Here is an 18,766-nt window from a genome sequence, read left to right as displayed (position 1 = left end):
GTGGAGGAGATGGACATGTACAACCAAAATTGAAATGCTGTGTGGCAAGTGCCTTGATGGAAGTATGCACAGGGTCCTGAGGAAACATAGGAGAAGGCACCACTGTAAGTGACTCTGAACTCAGCTTGGGCTCCCTTACTGTTCCCCAGAGGTGTTAGAGAATGAGCTTGTCTTAAAGAACTAGTAGGAGTGTCATGGGCAGACAAGGAGCAAATGGCCAGTAGAGGGAACCACCTTTCAGAGGTGAAGGAGGAAGAGGGAACATGGTCTAGTTGCAAAACAGCAAGTCCTCACCTGGGATTGGAACATAAAGGACCTGTTGGGAGATGGTGCAGAATGATGCTGTAAAGGCCTGCAGGGCCATAGCATGAAGGGCTTGGTTCCATGCTAAGGATCTTGAATTTTTTCCTTAAGATGGTGAAACATATTGAAAGGTTTTAAGAAGATTTGCATTTAGAGAAATAATTTTGATCATGGTATAGAGAATGGATTGTAGCAGGGAGGTGATTTGAGAGGTTCTTGGAAGGTAGTGAGGACCAATGTAGTAGCAGAGGAGATAGAGGGAAATGGAAATGCAGGAAAAATATTGAATTAATAAAATGGACAGGACACTAGTGGATTGGATGGAGCTGGGGTCTAAAAATGGGAAGGAAGGAGTCTCTGATGACTCCAGGGTGCTTTGGGGAAGCTTGATGCATGATGATAGCATTCATTGAGATAGAAAATTCCAAAGCAACAGTTTGAGAGGTGAGACAGGTGGTAAATTTAATTTTAATGTATACATTCAGAATCTAGATAAGTGATTCACCTTGGACTAGAGGGACATCTTCTATGAAGTTGGGCAGGAAATGGTGAGAATACGCATAGTCATAAATAATTCTCTAAATAGTGTTTTTAAATCTGCCAGCTCATTCTTAAGAGTCAGTGAGTAACCCTAGATGGTTTCATCAATTAGGAAAAATTGGTAACAGATAAATAGAAATAGAGTAGTAAGTGACACTATATTATTAATAATTTAAATGCCAGTAATGTGCTCAAACCTTTCACAGAAGAGGGATTATAGTAAAACACTGGTTATGTCCTGATTCTGTTTTCACTGAATGCTTGTCTTAAAAAAAGAAGAGAATGGCCTTACGAACTCAATTTGGAGGAAAAGAATTATTTTTGTGGTTTAATTAACTAGATGTCTCTAGTTTAAAGCACAACTCTCAGAGCCTTTGAACCAGTTCTAAAAAGAAGTAAATACATGAAATGTAAAGAATGATCTTTCTGTTTTCATTCCATGATGCAGTAATTCCAAATGCAGGCAGATTTTCTTGAGTTCAGAATCACACTAGGCATTTTAGAATCATTGTCTTCCCACTGATATTTCTGGCACTTCTACCCCTGTGGCCAGCTGGCTTACCACAGATTGGCCTTTCCCAAGAGAGCTGCTGTTGCTGATCCTGATCTATGAAGAAACCACTTTTCTAAACATGTTTAAACCTTTAAATATGTTGGTATGAATACAATTATAATCATAGACAGAAATTCAAGTGGTTTTCATTTTTACTTCATTTTGACTCTATTTTCCTCCCAGATAGCTGTGGAAACATAAATGTTTATGTGTGAGACCCTCATCTGGTTACTTCTTGAGAACCTGGAGTTTGGTAAAAATAAATATTCAATATTTTTCTAACACTAGGTTTTCTAGAAAATCCTTGGCTGATGATGTTGAGGGACATTTACTGGGTCATCTTCAGTTTGCCTACTTTGGGGCTTATTTATTATGACTTATTCTTAAACATAAATATAGATTACCTGGTTGAAAAAACATTCCCCATTTTAGGAAACAATTCTGAGATGAGGCAAGAGAATATGTGAGATAAATTCAGGGTGCACTGCAGAGAAGTAAATACCACAGATGCCCCAGTCAGGATTTCTAGTTCCCAAAAGCTAACTAAGTTTTTAGATGAAAAACCCAAGATGTTGTCTTGTTCCAGAATAGCACCAGGGTATAGACCCCTTGGGGGTGGGGGGGTTCCTCCCCAGGGATGCTTCTGAAGGACAAAGGGGTTGGAAAATCAGGGAGAGTTCTCCCCAGGCAGTGGAGTCTGGAGAAAGCAGCACAGGATTGGGGCATGGACACATGAGGATTCGAGTCCTACTTCTACCCAAACTGAGTTACCAACCTGAGAAAATCACTCCTCTCTCATCTCTGGGTTGGGGATAATATTATCTATGGAGTACAACTGTTATGAGGATTAAATGTCATGTAAAAGCCTCCAGCAGAGAACCTTTATCTTAATAGGTGCTTGGTAATAACACTCCATTTTTTTATCTATCACTATGGAAAAAAGAAATCCTACCAATGAAATTATGATGCAATACCTTAATAACAGTCCAATGAGTAGTGTTTTACCAAAATGCCTTTTATCTGTTCTGAGGGATTTAGCAATTTTTTTCTGACTTTAGGTACTTTGCATGTTATGTGATAGGTAATTCTATAGATCGATATCTATTTCAGCAACACAGTGAAACATGGCTTTATTACATGTTGATATCTTCCTTTCTTAGGTAAAACACTTGGTGGTTGCTTTGCATGACCATATGGAACTGTGGTCATTACTCCAATGATGGCTCTTTGGTTCACTAATGTCACATTTCATCCCAATCCTCTATTTCTGTGCTTTTCTATGTACATGATAAATTTTTGTTTCAAAGTCAAATCATATTATAATTTGTTAAGACATACTAAACAGCAGTTTACATACTAAACATGTAGTGTCAACCATGTACACAATTCAATTGAAGTTACAACACAAAGAGCCGGGGCCAAGTTCAAGTGATACCTGGTCACAGTCATTCCTGGTGGATGACGATTGCAAAACACCACTGATTGTAAGACACATCCCAATTTCAGAACTGGTAAATAATAGAAGAAAAAATGCAAATAAATGATCAAACGTAAGTATTAATTTAAGGGTTCCACAGTATTCAAAACTGTATGTAAAAGTTTTGTGAACAGTAAATCATATGGCAAATATAAGAACTTTTAAAATCCTTAAAAATGGTTAAAATGCACCCATTCTCAAAGGTATGAGATCAGCCATTCCTGTGTGTGCTTACCCTCTGTATTAGTCAGGATTCTCCTTGTTCTATTCAGGTCCCCGTAGATTGGATGAGACCCACCCACATTGGTGAGGGTGGATATCTATTCAGTCTACTGTTTCAAAGTGCTAATCTCTTCCAGATACACCTTCACAGACACACCCAGAAATAAGTTTTATCAGCTATCTGGGCATCCCTCAGGCCAGTCAAGTTGACATATAAAATTAACCACCACACCCTCTGTTTTGATGGAAATAAAAATAGCTAATGTCCACACAACAAGCCATGTTTCTGGTGCCTCTGTGCCTCCCTTCCTGTATTCTCCTTTATCTAAGTCCCCTGCCCTGGCAGGGAAGCTACATAGGGAATGGACTAAGATGGCAGGGCTGAGGGTAGGGGCATGTGGTGTGTCTTTTATCCACTGTCACAGATTGGGGAGCATGGGGGTAAATTGGGATGGTGTCTGAAGAGGAATCCAGACCAAGAAGGAGGAGGCATATCCAGATGAGTCCTAGAGGTCAGTCATGCCAGAGACAAGAGTAGGGAGGCAAGGCCTGGAGCAAGTTGGAAGCTGGGGACCCAGGGAGGAGCAGAGGGAGGTGCAGAGCAGAGTGGGTAAAATGGATCCACTGTATGAACTATAGCGGGTCAGGACAGGCCCCAAGGCTGGGCGTTTCCAGGTACTTGCCTGGGTAAGGAAACTTCTATTCAGTGCACTTTGATGAGACAGGTTTCCACCTCCTCCTCTCTGTCCTTCTATTACCAGGTTACACAAGTCCTTCCAGCCTTGTTCTTGGCGGGACAGGCCACCAGCTCCACTGGAGGCCTGAGCTCCTGGGTGCTGCCATGAGAAACCCAGCCTCGCAGAGCAGTTTCCATATTGACATTCTTCTCATTCTACACCCCCCAACGTAGCACATATTGAACTTGTCTACTTCAAAGGAAAAACTTTCTGGGGGTATGGGGAGGGGAGCCAGAAATCCTGGAACTTTCTTGTGCGTTATTCTGTAAGATGATCATCAGACACATTCTGTTTACATAATTCCTGATGCCTTTTTGAACAAACCTTTTTACAGCTTTCGTCGAATAGAAAGAAAATACACTTCCTTTGTCTTTCAGTCAATAAAATGATTAGAATTCACTTTGGTACTGAGAACCTAGAAGAGTTATAAAATACTCAAATAGTAAAAGTGGAAAGTACTCAAACAAATGACAAACTTATTTTTTAATAGAAATAACAAGCTCTCCATGAGACCTCACTGGAAACTTGGGGGGAGACAGATAATAGTAAATTCTAATTTTTCCTTTTTGAATTCTTTTAGAATTCTTTTTTTGCCTTGTTTTATTTTTCAACTACCAGTCCACTTATGTCAGGATAATACACATTTGTCAGTATAGTACACATTTATACATATATACGTACACATATTCTTTTACATAGGAGTTGTGACAACAAAACAATGTTGACATGTAGTTTGTAGAAATCAGTCTTATTATGTCATTGTCTTAGATTTCCCCCTCGCTCTCTCTATCTATCTAATTAGGCCGGGATTTCACGTAATCAGAAGAACTTTGTGTGTGTTGCACTGTTCTTAACTGAGATTCACTGGTACACATCCGATAACCTCTGGGAGTATTCTATTCCTCTTAATTCAAAGCTATTGTAATATGGAGGAATTGTTCTAAACGTCTTTTCTGTTAAGAGAGAAAAGCAATGATCCTGTTTGCCCAAACTAGCCCATAAACACAAAAATCAGAGTAAGGCCCATCTTTTTAATTTAACCAAAACCATGGTTTGGAAATGTCTATCTTGAAAGATTAACCATGAAGTATAATACTTAGGGTATGTGTGCTTTAAGTGCTGATTTGAGAACATTTTAATCAGGACTCACTAAAACATTTCATAGAGGGATATCTTAAGCTTTTCCACACAAACATCCCTCACCTATATATTCATGTTCTTGACATCACTATAATGTCCAGAAATCCTCCTGTTATATCAGCCTCAGGTGAATACAAATCAAATTCCACTGCAGCCAATACTGTCATTGTGAGCTTCCAGTGTAAGGAAGTCACTGGCAGAATGTAAGACAGCCATGTAAACTAGGCCAAGTTCTTCCAAGAAAGGGGGCTCAGCATTTATCATTCAGTTAACAGTATCATGGGGTGTTGGACTTAGAAGACCCTTAGAGCACGTAGGGTCCAACCTCCTCTGCCCCAACCATAGAGAAGTCCCTTCCTTGCCATCATTGGCAGGTGTCATTCCCAGCTGTTCAAACACTTCTAGGGACAGAGAATCCATTACTTTATCACCAGTCCACATGTTTTTTAAATTAATATTTTCTGATCATAAAAATAATATTTATTGTAGAAAGTGCAGAAAACAAAAAAGGACTATTAAAATAGAATACAACAAAAATTTCCCATAATCCCAAAACCCAAAAGCATCCTATTATGTGATTCCTATTAGGTTACTCATCCTTTGGATTGTTTTTTGGAAAATTCTGCCTTTCGGTAATTTCTAACCTTTGGTCTTAATTCTCTTTCCTGCAGCCACACGAAATGTCTGCTTCCTCTTCCCCAAGAGAACCCTTCAAGTAGTTGATTCAAGATATTCATCCAACAAACATGTATTGCATATCCAACATGTGCCAGATACTATGCCAGGACATTGACTAGTAAATTGTCCATGCCTTTAAGAAACTCAGTAAATAAGTACATATTTATCCAGTATGTAAAACAAAACAGAAAGCACCTCTTATGTGCAGGGCCTGTGCTAGGCATTGGGAACGCTGAGGTCATCAAGATATCCCAACTTTTGTGGAATTTATATTCTAGTAGAAGAGAAAGATGTTAAAGTCTTTTCTTAATTATGAAATTGCCATGTGACCAGTACTTCACAAAAGCACAATGGATAGAGATCATGAAATGAGAGGGCTGACCTAGTTAGGAATTTAAGGACAGCTTCCTGGAGGACGAGTTTTCTGACCTGAGATCTGAAGGATGAACAGGAGTTATTAGTCCTCAGAAGAGGTGAAGGAAAAGCAGACCAGAAAGACAGATCACAATGAGAGCCGACCGTGGGGAGAAGAATGTCACAGCCCATTGGAGGAATCAAAAACAAGCCAGTGTGTCCAGAAAACAACAGGGAGGAGAGGAAAACTGATGAGGGTGGTGAGACAGGGGATATGGGCAAGTCTTGCGGGCCCAGAGGGAGAGCTATTGACAGGCTTAAAACGGGGTGACATGATTAGGTCAACAGTTTTATAAGTCCTCCAGCTTCTGTGTGGAGAATGGGTTGCTGGGACAGCAAGAATAGACACTGAGAGAAAGACAAGGGGGTACTAAGATAGTACAGGCAAGAGATATAATAAGAGCTTGTAAGGAGGGAGTGGCACTGGAAATAGAAATGGAGGGCTAGAGAGATATTTTTGAAATAAAAATTACAGGACTTGGCGATAGATAGGAACCCACCCTCAGGATTCTGGCACCAGTGGATTGGCGGTGGCACTGTTCTATAAAGAGAACGCTCAAAAGGGGTCAGATTTGAGGACAAGTCTTGTCTGTGGAGGAGGGATTATGAGTGTGTGATGTTGGGGGCTTGGCAGAGAGAGAGAAGGAGGCAGCTGACTCTTCAGAGGGGGTAACAAACCCTCCACCGAAGAGGTGATAACATTCCAGGCCTTGGAGAAGGAGTCCAATTTTCTGCTACTATAGACCTGTTCTTTCACACTCTCACAGTCAAAGAAGAGAGAGCTCATTCTAGTCTTAGGGAACAGTGCATGCAAAGACTCAGGATCAAAGTTAAGAGGCAACATAACATAAGTAAGCAAGAATGAGGACAGAGTCACCTAACCAGGTATCAAATCCGTGCCCCCTGCGGTTCTGGAAGCATGGAGCCTTAACCACTGGACTGCCAGAGAAGTCCCCAGGGTCACTTTTTTTTTTTTTTTTTTTTTTTTGCGGTACCCGGGCCTCTCACTGTTGTGGCCTCTCCCGTTGCAGAGCACAGGCTCCGGACACACAGGCTCAGTGGCCATGGCTCACGGGCCCAGCCGCTCCGCAGCATGTGGGAACTTCCCGGACCGGGGCATGAACCCGTGTCCCCTGCATCGGCAGGCGGACTCTCAACCACTGCGCCACCAGGGAAGCCCAGGGTCACTTATTTTTAACTACTTGTTTTATTTGTGCCCTTGTTCCAAAAATAATTTATGATTTTTTAAAAAATTTATAGTAGATTTTAAAAATAAGTGTGGTGGACACTGATTGTCCTAGTCTGTTCAGGCTGCTATAACAAATTACCCTAGACTGGGTAGCATATAAATGACAGCCATTTATTTCTCACAGTTCTGGAGGCTGGGAAAACCAAGACCAAGGCGCCAGCAGTTTTGGTGTCTGGTGAGGTCCTGCTTCTGGTTCACGGACTGCCATCTTCTTGCTGTGTCCTCACATGGCAGGAGGGGTGAGGGAGCTCTCTGGGGTCTCTTTTATAAGGGCACTGATCCCATTCATGAAGGATATGCCCTCATCACCTAATTACCTCCCAAATTAGGTCCCACCTCCAAACACCACCACTTCAAAGACTAGGTTTCAACACATGAATTTTAGGGGACACAAACATTCAGACTGATGCATTACCAAGGCCCTTCTCCAGTGAAGAGCTTGGTGCCCCAGCACAAATTAGAACAGCTCTGAGGGCCCATTCTACCTCCAGAGCTCCCCATGGGGTCAGCTGAGGCTATCACTGGGGCTGTGTTAAAGCTCAGCTTCTCCCCCTCCCCAATCTTGATTCTTCTCCACTCCTTCCCATAGGTGTTGATTCTAAGGTTACTCCTTAGTAAACATCCTGCACCTTAAATTCTGTCTCAAGGTCTGCTTCCCAGAAAGTCCAACCAGATTGAGAGTAAGTAAAGGCATAGAGCAGAAAAAATAGTCACCAGGATGACGTAAGCAGATGAAATGCATGCTGTGAGGTTCTACCCACTGCAAAAGGCAGGTAGGGTTCAGAGCTGACTCCACACTTCCAGGCAGCCAAAATTAGGAGAGACATTCAATCAGATCCATGAGTCACAGTTTCCCAGACTAAAAATAAACCATTTGCCCAGAGGAAGAAAATATTCCTGATACTGAGACCCAAGACCTTTTTCCTGTGGGGTCTCCCCATGAGAACCCTATAGCAACAATAGCCTCTATATCTCCCTGCTCAGGACAGGAGCATGTTTCACGAGATGTGTAAAGGTACAAACACCCTCATGGCTTCGTACATGTGAACAATGTAATTTTCTTTATTACTTTATATTAGACTTAATTTGTGTCTTGAGCCCTGGATCCCATTTCACCTGGTGAAAAAAATGTCATCTTAGTCAGTTCAGGGGAAACTCAGCCAATTAGGAGAAGTCGCCATTTATTCAGGTTTTTCCTAGTCCCCCTTCCCCACAGTATTCTCAAATGTATTATTTATGCAACAAGGTTCATATCCAAGGTTCTTCATGGTCATGAAATTTTTAACCTCAAAATCTTGACTTGAGAGACTTAAAACCCTGTTTTCTCAAAGTATTATCTCTGCTCTGAGTCTCAGAAGTTTATTCTGAAATTCAAAGGCTGACAATTCACTACTACTTCCAACTTCTTTTCACATCCCTTTTCTGAGGCAATGGATACCTCCTGAAGTCTGAATGAGGAGGTAGAGGTGGGAGGGGAGGGCAAAAATGGGTCTACAGGAGATCAAATTAATAACGAGATTTTTTTTAAAGCTTATTGGTTAATAGACTGTTACCATTTTTTCAAAATAATATTCTGCAGTGAAAACCAGTAGCACAACACTAGTATATAGAACAAATAAAAGTAATTTGGGGGCTTCCCTGGTGGCGCAGTGGTTGAGAGTCCGCCTGCTGATTCAGGGGACACGGGTTCATGCCCCGGTCCAGGAAGATCCCACATGCCGAGGAGCAGCTGGGCCTGTGAGCCATGGCCGCTGAGCCTGCGCGTCTGGAGCCTGTGCTCCGCAACGGGAGAGGCCACACCAGTGAGAGGCCCACGTACCGCAAAAACAAAAAAAGAAAAACAAACAAAAAAAGTAATTTGGGTGAGGGGCTCAAACTATGTGCTCCAGACAGACAGCATGTGGTAAGATGTAATTAAGTCAGAGATGTATTTCTTTATTGAAGTATAGTTGATTTACAATGTTGTGTTAATTTCTGCTGAACAACAAAGTGATTCAGTTGTACATACGTATACCTTCTTTTTTATATTCTTTTCCGTTATGGTTTATCACAGAATATTGAATTTAGTTCCCTGTGCTATAAAGTGGGGCCTTGCTGTTTATCCATTCTGTATAGAATAGTTTGCACCTGCCACCTCAAACTCCCAATCCAGCCCTCCTCCATCTCCCTCCCCCCTTGGCAACCAGAAGTCTGTTCTCTGTGTCTGTGAGTCTGTTTCTGTTTCATAGATAGGTTCATTTGTGTCATATTTTAGATTCCACATACAAGTGATATCATACAGTATTTGTCTTCCTCTGTCTGACTTATTTCACTTAGCATAATACCCTCCAAGTCCATCCATGTTTATGCAAGTGGCATTGTTTCGTTCTTTTTTTGTGGCTGAGTAGCATTCCATTGTATATATGTACCACACCTTCTTTAAGGGATACATTTTAGAGTGGAGGAACGGATAGACTGCACAACTTTCAAGCATCCTTTCACAATGATCCTCCAAGTGGAATTAGGATTCTCTATTATTTATTTATATAATATTGTATTTTGTATTCTATTACAAGTTAATCACTAAAGGGATGTTGCCTATAAGCTTAAATTATACATAATGGCCCATCTCTGGGAACCCGGCCTCCCAGATAATGAGCATTAGGCTAAAATACCTTTGTTTAGCTCACAGGAAACATCCTAACCAGGCCCACCTGTGAATGACTGCAGGGAGGAAGAATTAACACACCCTCTGGAAGCTGACTGGAACCAGGAAATGTATGACTTTACTCCCTCCCCTTTTAGTATAAAAGAAGCCCCAATTCTTTTTATTTTGAGGGGGGTGGGGGGGATAATTAAGGATGAGAGATGCATCTTATATTTATTTTATTCTGTCTTGGTGTTATAGAAATGTATGATCACTGTGTATTATCAATGAATGAAAATGATAAATGAAACAGTACCAAACATGAATTTAGATTTAACAGTCCCCAGTTTTGACAAAGATCCAACATCTAGTCTTTGAAATAAAAACAGAGTAATGGAGCATGGTCAGATGCAACAGGATAAAACAGTTTCTAGAAAGGCATATTTGAGAGTTAAATTCCATGAAGAAGCCTGAATTCTAAAGGCAAAATGGCTCTTTGGGGACACGAGCCCACCATCGTCTCAGTTTCCTGGCTTTCTGAATAAAGTCGCTGTTCCTTGCCCCAGCAACTCATCTGTCAGTTTATTGGCCTGTTGTGTGGCAAGCAGTACAAGCTAGGGCTCAGTAACAAATTTTGATGAGCCCTCCAGGAGCCTTGCTGCTCGTGGCTAGCTGGTCCCAGTTGGGGAATTTTGGAGGTACACGTAGCACCTGCCAGACCACTCGTCCTGAGGGTCTTCTCTTCAAAGTTCCCCCAAACAGCACCGGCTGCCCCAGCACTTGGCAGTTAGAGCAAGGAATCGACATTTGGGAGCCAATAGGCTCCATCCAGTAGGGTGAGTTGCTCCAGTGTATACAGCCGGAAACTTTATTTCCTCTCTGTGTGGGGCTTTTTCTCCGGAATAAGCCAATTTGTTTTGTTTTTGAGTGGGGTACCCTGTTGGAGAGAGGAAAGAGTTGTTGGTCTTTTACCCGATTTGTGAACCAGTTCGTTTGTTTCTTTGGATGCTAGCATTTGTGTGTGTCGTTTGTGTTTTGTTTATCTTGAATTTCTATCTTTAAAAATGGGGAATGTTTCAACTATCCCTAAAGAAAGTCCTCTAAGGTGCATTTTGGATAAGGGATCTGATTACAGCTATGACCCCATGGGTGAGATGAAGATGATATTTTATTGTAACAATGTATGGCTGCAATACCTGTTAGGATCTCCACAGGAGGGTTAGGCAGGGTTATCTCGGCACCCTGTGCACCATGTACTGCTACCCTTGCTGTGTTAATTACGTCGTTTATGGTCTCCTGTGTCATTGGCATATGTAAAAGGCCAAGACCAAACTTGAGGGTTTATTTAGGATTTTCTGTTTGTTCTTTGGGTTTTTCATTTTGTTTGGTACTGTTTCTCCATTTATAGCCAAATCAGTTTTGTGATACTTAAAACTTTTACTGATGTCAGATGGAGGAAAGGAACAGGAAAAAAACCTGTCTGTTCTTGTCCAAGAGTGGGGCATTCCGAGGAAGAAGAGAAAGGTTCCACTTGAAAATCGCCAAAAGCTATAAATAGAAACAGAAGTGTCTTTTCCATAAATATTAGTTTAAAAGGGTTTAGCTATCTAGACGGGTGACCTTGATTTATCCCATCTGCCAGAAATCCAATTTGAATCCAGCTTCTTTTGCAACTGATGGGTTTTACATTGTTGTACCCAATTCATGGTTAAAATTTTGGAATGGGAACTATGAGGTCTCTGTGTTTGTGTGTTTGTACATGTGTTTATAGATGTGTGGCATTGTCAAAATTAATTTGTAAAAGAACTCTATTTAATTTGCTTAAAGGAAATTAAGTTCTTATATAAATACTCAAATATAAAAGAAACTGGCCAGAATGAGCTTCAGGTTCACATGATCTAGGAACTATTCACTATTGAATTAATATCTGGTGTTACAGTTAGCGTAAGGTTGTTGGTTTGATACAGATACATCTTTAGAGTCACTAACTTTAAGTATAATACTTTTATTATACCTAGGTTTACTAGAAATCAAATAAGACCTTATTATTCCTGCTACAAGAGCTTTTAATTAAATAATATAGAGGTAAATGAAGTAAAGAGTTTTGGGTAAACTATGGGACTAATGTTTTAGGAATATCTATCTAGAATAGTGTCTCTAGATTTTCATAACTTGAAACTAAACTAAGACCTAAAATAAGATTGAACTTAAGAAAATAAATCTTAAAGGTAAAATGGTAAAAAACATGAATTTGGTTCTCTAAGAGGACAAAGTTTTCGTAAAATATTGAACTGCTTTTGGTAATTGTGAGTTTCTTTAAGTGATCTGTATTTGCCACTGAGATCTTATATCACTGGTTAAAACTTTCTGATATTTTTGACAAACTTCCCAAAGATCAAGTTCTAAGTGAGGTTCATTTGGTCTCTGGCTAACTTTGGGGCTTTCTGGAGGGTTCCTGGAACACCTAACATTACTTGTTTTCTCTCCATCTGAGAGAGAGGAATATTAAACTAATTGGGCTTATTTGGTGCATTGAACTGCATGGGAGGCATTAACAAATGAGTGGTGATAAAACTTCTTAGATTGTATCATATGAGTAAATGTTATTAATATACACATTCTAGAAATTATATGGAACTTCTAAAATTCTGGTATATGCAGGTAAGTGAAGCCAGTCATAATTTTACTAATTATCTTACATTGTTTGTCATGGCGGTAATCAAGATTCTGTTCAATTGCATTGTAATCCCAGTTGGTTGATGCCAAAGCAAAAAGGCATCCTTTTAATGGTTAGATGATCAATTGCTAGCTATGGTTTTACAGTGGCTTTTGAATAACTCTATAGCTATTCTGTGAAGAAGCAGGGAAGAATGGTGAAATCCATTATGTGCAAGCATTTGTACTATTATCAGGAAACATAAGAAAAAGAAGGGAGTGAGAGTGAGGATATGTTGCTTCAAACCTCAACTCCTCTGACTGAGCTAGCTGTTCCAGAGGCTCTGGCCATTATGCCAATATATCCACCCCTTCCACCACCTTCCATTCTTATGCAGCCCCAATTCCTGACACTGAGGCTCAGGGCTTCCCCTCCTTATAGGGATCAATTAGAAAATCCTGTGTTAGTTTCTGCGGCACAGGGACTTGGTCTAGTATTGCCATCCAAGACCCGACAGGGCACCCAGTTTGGTTTCAGGACAGGGCAATTTCGTGCCATTATCTTGTAGGGGGCCTAAATGCAAACGACCAGCCGGCTAGGTTTCTCAGACTTCTTTAGTTGGAAAGATCGCAACCCTCCTTATAGGGAGGATCCTTTACACCTGAAGCCCACTTGGTAGCACTCACAGCTGAACCAAACTGGGACCCCCGTAAGGGAAGAAGGCCCTTATTAGAGCACTACTTATTAGTGCATCTTGACAGAGCTTTGAAAAGGAAAACCAAAGCAAAAGATTTTGAACAAAATTCAAGAAATTCAGCAAAACAAACAAAGACCTCTCTGAATTTTGGAAAGGAGTTATCAGGCCTGCAGACATCATACTAATGCAGATCCCGAGGCCCCTGAAAATATTAGAGTGGTAAATTTGATCTTTTGGGGCAAAGTGCCTCAGGTATCAAGAGAAAGTTGCAAAAATTAAATGGGACATTTGGAATGAACCCTTCTCAACTGGTAGATGTTGCTTTTAAAGTGTTGAACAGGGAACAACAACAGAAGAAAGAAGATGCAAAATGAAATGCCACATTTTTGGCAGCGGCATTGGATTCTCAGAGGCGAGTAACTGGAAGAGAGGTAAGCCCCCACTGGGGAAGGAACAATGTGCTTACGGTGAGGAGGAGGAACACTGGAAAACAGATTGCCTAGGCTAAAACAGAAGAGCAATAAAAGACGAGAGCCTCTCATGGTAGAAAGAGAGGAACCCTCTGAAAGGCCCAGGGGCTCCCTTGGACTTGTGTGCCTAATTCTCCACAAAAGGATCTCCCTGGGTAAAATTGACAGTGGGGAATGAGCTGATTAACTTCCTGATAGACCTCACCCTGAAATTCTTCACCAGAATAGCTTGACATCAGAGTCCCACCAGAACATGCTTTAAGCCTACAGATGGCGCTCATGAAAACACCAGAAAAGGAGACAGAGCTCTTTCCCCCAAGGTCTTGAAAAATAACCCAAAGGCTGCTGTCAGGCCTCCCCAGATGGGGACTCAACACAAAGGAACCTGTCCCACCAAGGACTGAAAAATAGACTTTACTCACATGCCTTGGACGGCAAGAAGTTTCAGATAACCTGCTAGTGTTTGTGTCGACACTTTTTTAGGATGAGTGGAAGCATATCCCACCTGGACAGAAAATCTCTGAAGCGGTTAAGGCCCTCCTAGGGAAATTATCCCCTGATTTGGATGAAGGCATTAAAACTGCATTCATCCTGGAGACCACAATCAACAGGAAAAAAACAAGAAAACGAATTATACATTAAAAAGGAACGTCGCAGGCTTCCCTGGTGGCGCAGTGGTTGAGAGTACGCCTGCCGATGCAGGGGACACGGGTTCGTGCCCCGGTCCGGGAAGATCCCACATGCCGCGGAGCGGCTGGGCCCGTGAGCCATGGCCGCTGAGCCTGCGTGTCCGGAGCCTGTGCTCCACAACGGGAGAGGCCACAGCGGTGAGAGGCCCGCGTACCGCAAAAAAAAAAAAAAAAGGAATGTCGCTAAATACATCAAGAGACTAATTTAACTTGGGATAAGGCCTCACCAGTTGCTCTGCTCTTGAGGTTGTCCCCCAAAATGAAAAAGCCATTATGGAAATTACGATTATTTTGGTGTCTGTTACCACTAACTAAGCCCAGGCAGTTTGTTTTACATTTCAAATCCCTGTAAAGGACAGGCTTGGGGTGGCGGTGTTGAGTAAGGTGAAAGTTCAAAGGCTGCTGAGGTTACAGTGATGGTAGCAGAGCAAAGTACTTCCACTTCAATTACAAAGTTCAAGAGGGCAAGGAGCCCCCTGAAGATGGAATTAAAACAGCAGATGCCACAGAGCCCTGGCTGCTGAGAATGCTGAAAACATGAAGCGACTAAACTGAGTGGATTGCTGTGGGAGCAGACACTTTTGGTTTATACCTGCAAGGAGAGATGGAGAGATGCTTTCTGTAAATGAGAATGAATGACTTGAAGGTAATCTATTTAAATAGTGAGCTTGAGTCGTCCTTACCTCTAAGGAAAACAAGCAGCCCCATATAGCTGAATATCTTTTTGGTGTTACCATTACTGTGAAGTTTGTACACTTTACAGGTGTACCTGTTTTATTGCACTTCAGCTTATTGTGCTTCGCAAATACTGCATTTCTTTATAAATTGAAGGTCTGTGGCAACCCTGCATCAAACAAGTCATTTTTTCAGCAACATTTGCTTGCTTCCTGACTTTGTCCCATTTTGGTAATTCTTGCAGTATTTCAAACTTTTTCATTATTATATTTGTAATGGTCATCTGTGATCAGTGATCTTTGTTACTATTGTAATTGTTTGGGGGCACCACAAACTATGCCCGTATCAGATGCAAACTTAATTGATAAATGTTCTTTGTGTTCTGACTGCTCTGCCGACCAGCCTTTCCCCATCTCTCTCCCTCTCCTTGGGCCTCCCTATTCCCTGAGACATAATAGTATTGAAATTCAGCCAAGTGTAACCCTACAATGGCCTCTAAGTGTTCAAGTGAAAGAGTCACACATCTCTCGCTGTAAATCAAACACTAAAAATGACTAAGCTTAGTGAGGAAGGCATGTCAACCTTTGTGAATGCAAAGGAAAAGTTCTTGAAGGAAATTAAAAGTGCTACTCCAGTGAACACATGAATGATAAGAAAGAAAAACAGCCTCATTGCTGATATGGAGAAAGTAGTAATGGTCTGGACAGAAGATCACACCAACCACAACATTCCCTTAAGCCAAACCTAACCCAGAGCAAGGCCCTAATTCTCTTCAATTCTGTGAAGGCTGAGAGAGATCAAGAAGCTGCAGAAGAAATCTAACAGAGGTTAGTTAATGAGGTTTAAGGAAAGAAGCCATCTCCACAACATAAAAGTGCAGGGTGAAGCAGCAAGTGCTGAACGGAGGTGGCTACACTAAACAACAGATCTTCAGTGTGAACAAAACAGCCTTATGTAGGAAAGAGATACCATCTAGGACTTTCATAGCTTGAGAGGAGAAATCAACGCCTGGCTTCAAAGCTTCAAAGGACAGGCTAACTTTCTTCTTAGGGGCTAATGCAGCTGGTGATTTTAAGTTGAAGCCAGTGCTCATTTACCATTCTGAAAATCCTAGGGCCCTTAAGAATTATGCTAAATCTACTCTGCCTCTGCTCTATAAATGGAAAAATAAAACCTAGATGACAGCACATCTGTTAACAACATGATTTACTGAATATTTTAAGCCCACTGTTGAGACTTACTGCTCAGAAAAAAAAAACCCTGTCAAAATATTACTGCTCACTGATAATGCACCTGGTCACCCATGAGCTCTGATGGAGATGTACAATGAGATTTATTCATGCTTGCGAACACAGCATCCATTCTGCAGCCCATGAATCAAAGAATAATTTTGGCTTTCAAGACTTAACAGTGGGCTTCCCTGGTGGCGCAGTTGTTGAGAGTCCGCCTGCCGATGCGGGGGACACGGGTTCGTGCCCTGGTCCGGGAAGATCCCACATGCCGCGGAGCGGCTGGGCCCGTGAGCCATGGCCGCTGAGCCTGTGCGTCCGGAGCCTGTGCTCCGCAACGGCCTGTGCTCTGCAACGGGAGAGGCCACAACAGTGAGAGGTCCGCGTACCACAAAAAAAAAAAAAAAAAAAAAAATAGACAACAGTTAAAAAATACATTTTATAGTGCTATAGCTGCCATAGATAGTGATTCCTCTGATGGATCTGAGCAAAGCTAATTGAAAACCTTCTGGAAAAGATTAATCATTCTACATGCCATTAAGAACATTCATGATTCATGGGAAGAGGTCAAAATAACGGTATTAATAGGAGTTTGGAAGAAGTTGATTCCAACCCTCATGGATGACTTTGAGGGGTTCAAGCCATCAGGGGAGGAAGTAACTGCAGATGTGGTGGAAAGAGCAAGAGAACTAAAATTGGAAGTGAGACCTGAAGATGTGACTGAATTGCTGCAATCTCATGATAAAACTTTAATGGATGAGGCGTTTCTTCATATGGATGAGCAAAGAACGTGGTTTCTTGAGATGGAATCTACTCCTGGTAAAGATGCTATGAAGATTGTTGAGATAACAACAAAAGTTTTAAAACATTACATAAACGTAGTTGATAAAGCAGTGGAAGGGTGTGAGAGGACTGACTCCCAATTCTGAAAGTTCTACTGTGGGTAAAATGCTATCGAACAGCATTGCAGGCTACAGAGAAGTGGTTCATGGAAGGAAGAATCAACTGATGCATCAAACATCGTTGTCTTATTTCAAGGAATCGTCACAGCCACCCACCCTTCAGCAGCCACCACCCTGATCAGTCAGCAGCATCAACATCAAGGCAAGACCCTCCACCAGCAAAAAGATTACAACTTGCTGAAGGCTCAGATGATGGTTAGCACTTTTTAGCAATAAAGTATTCCTTAGTTAAGGTATGTACATTGTTTTTTTAGACTTAATGCTATTGCACACTCAATAGACTACAGTATAGTGTAAATATAACTTTTTACATGCGTTGGGAAACCAAAAATTTCTTGAGACTCACTTTATTGCAATATTCGTTTTGTTGTGGTGGTCTGGAATCAAACACGCAATATCTCTGAGCTATGCCTATATATCTGCATGCCGCAGTTTCAATAGTAATGTTTCACCTATACGACTGCTTAACTCCATAGCAAGTATTTGAAAGGATGTGATTGTAGCTAGGCTATTATTTATTATGAAATTATTCAAAATAGTAAGACCTATAAAGAATAATAAAATGAACCTCTTACAACCACTACTTATGACGAAAGCATTGCAAATGGATTTGAAACTCTCTATGTATCTCCTCCCCAAATGTAATTCATTCCCTACCTTACACAGGTAACTACTGTCCTGAATTTGGTAATTACCATTCCAATGCATTTCTACACGTTTACTACATATATATATAACCATAGCATTGTTTTATACTCTATATATTTAAACTTTACATAAATGGTGTGATACTGTATGAGTCTTTCTCTATTTTTAAGTCTCACGTTTGTGAGACTTACCTATCTTGATATATTTATCTCTAGTCTATTTTCAGTGCTATATATTATTCTCTTGCATATTGTTTCACTTTTTTATCCTTCTGGGTGATGGTTGTTTCTGGTCTTTGCAATGGCAAAAAATATGAACATATTGAGTTTTTGTGTGCAAAGTCAAATATTTATTTGGCTGATGATTCTCAAAGTATGGTCCATAGACCCCTGATGGGCCCAAGACCCTTTCAGGCAATTCATGAGGTCAAAACCGTTTTCATAATAACACAGAGATATATTTACCTTTTCCATTGTGTTGAGATTTGCTGGTGTAAAAGCAATGGTAGGCAACATGACTGGCGCCTTACACAAACCAAGGCAGTGGTACCACTAGCAGTCATTGTATTCTTTACTACTGTACACTAGGGGTTTAAAAAAAACCACTTAAGAATATTAGTTTATTAAATGTCATCTCTTACATCCTCATCTATTTAGTGTTCTGTATGTAACAAGTAAGCACAAAGTACTTCTGTTGTGTGTCCGAGTGCAATAGTGTCTCAAGGAAAAGCACTTGTACAATTGAGTTGCAAAATTAACCATAATTTTTTTTCGTGGAATATTTTTTATTTGAAAGAACAAC

General features: G+C 41.0%; 1 protein-coding gene across 1 annotated transcript in view; it reads left to right on the top strand.

Annotated features, from left to right (window-relative positions):
• VEPH1 (ventricular zone expressed PH domain containing 1) overlaps positions 1 to 18,766 on the top strand; it is a 281,487-nt gene that overhangs the window by 222,500 nt on the left and 40,221 nt on the right. The window lies entirely within an intron of this gene.

Source organism: Mesoplodon bidens (assembly GCF_964165515.1).
Source record: "Mesoplodon bidens genome assembly, chromosome: 5".
Taxonomy (NCBI): Eukaryota; Metazoa; Chordata; class Mammalia; order Artiodactyla; family Ziphiidae; genus Mesoplodon; species Mesoplodon bidens.
Note: the sequence above shows the minus strand (reverse complement) of the source record. Positions and strands in the feature narration are given on the sequence as shown.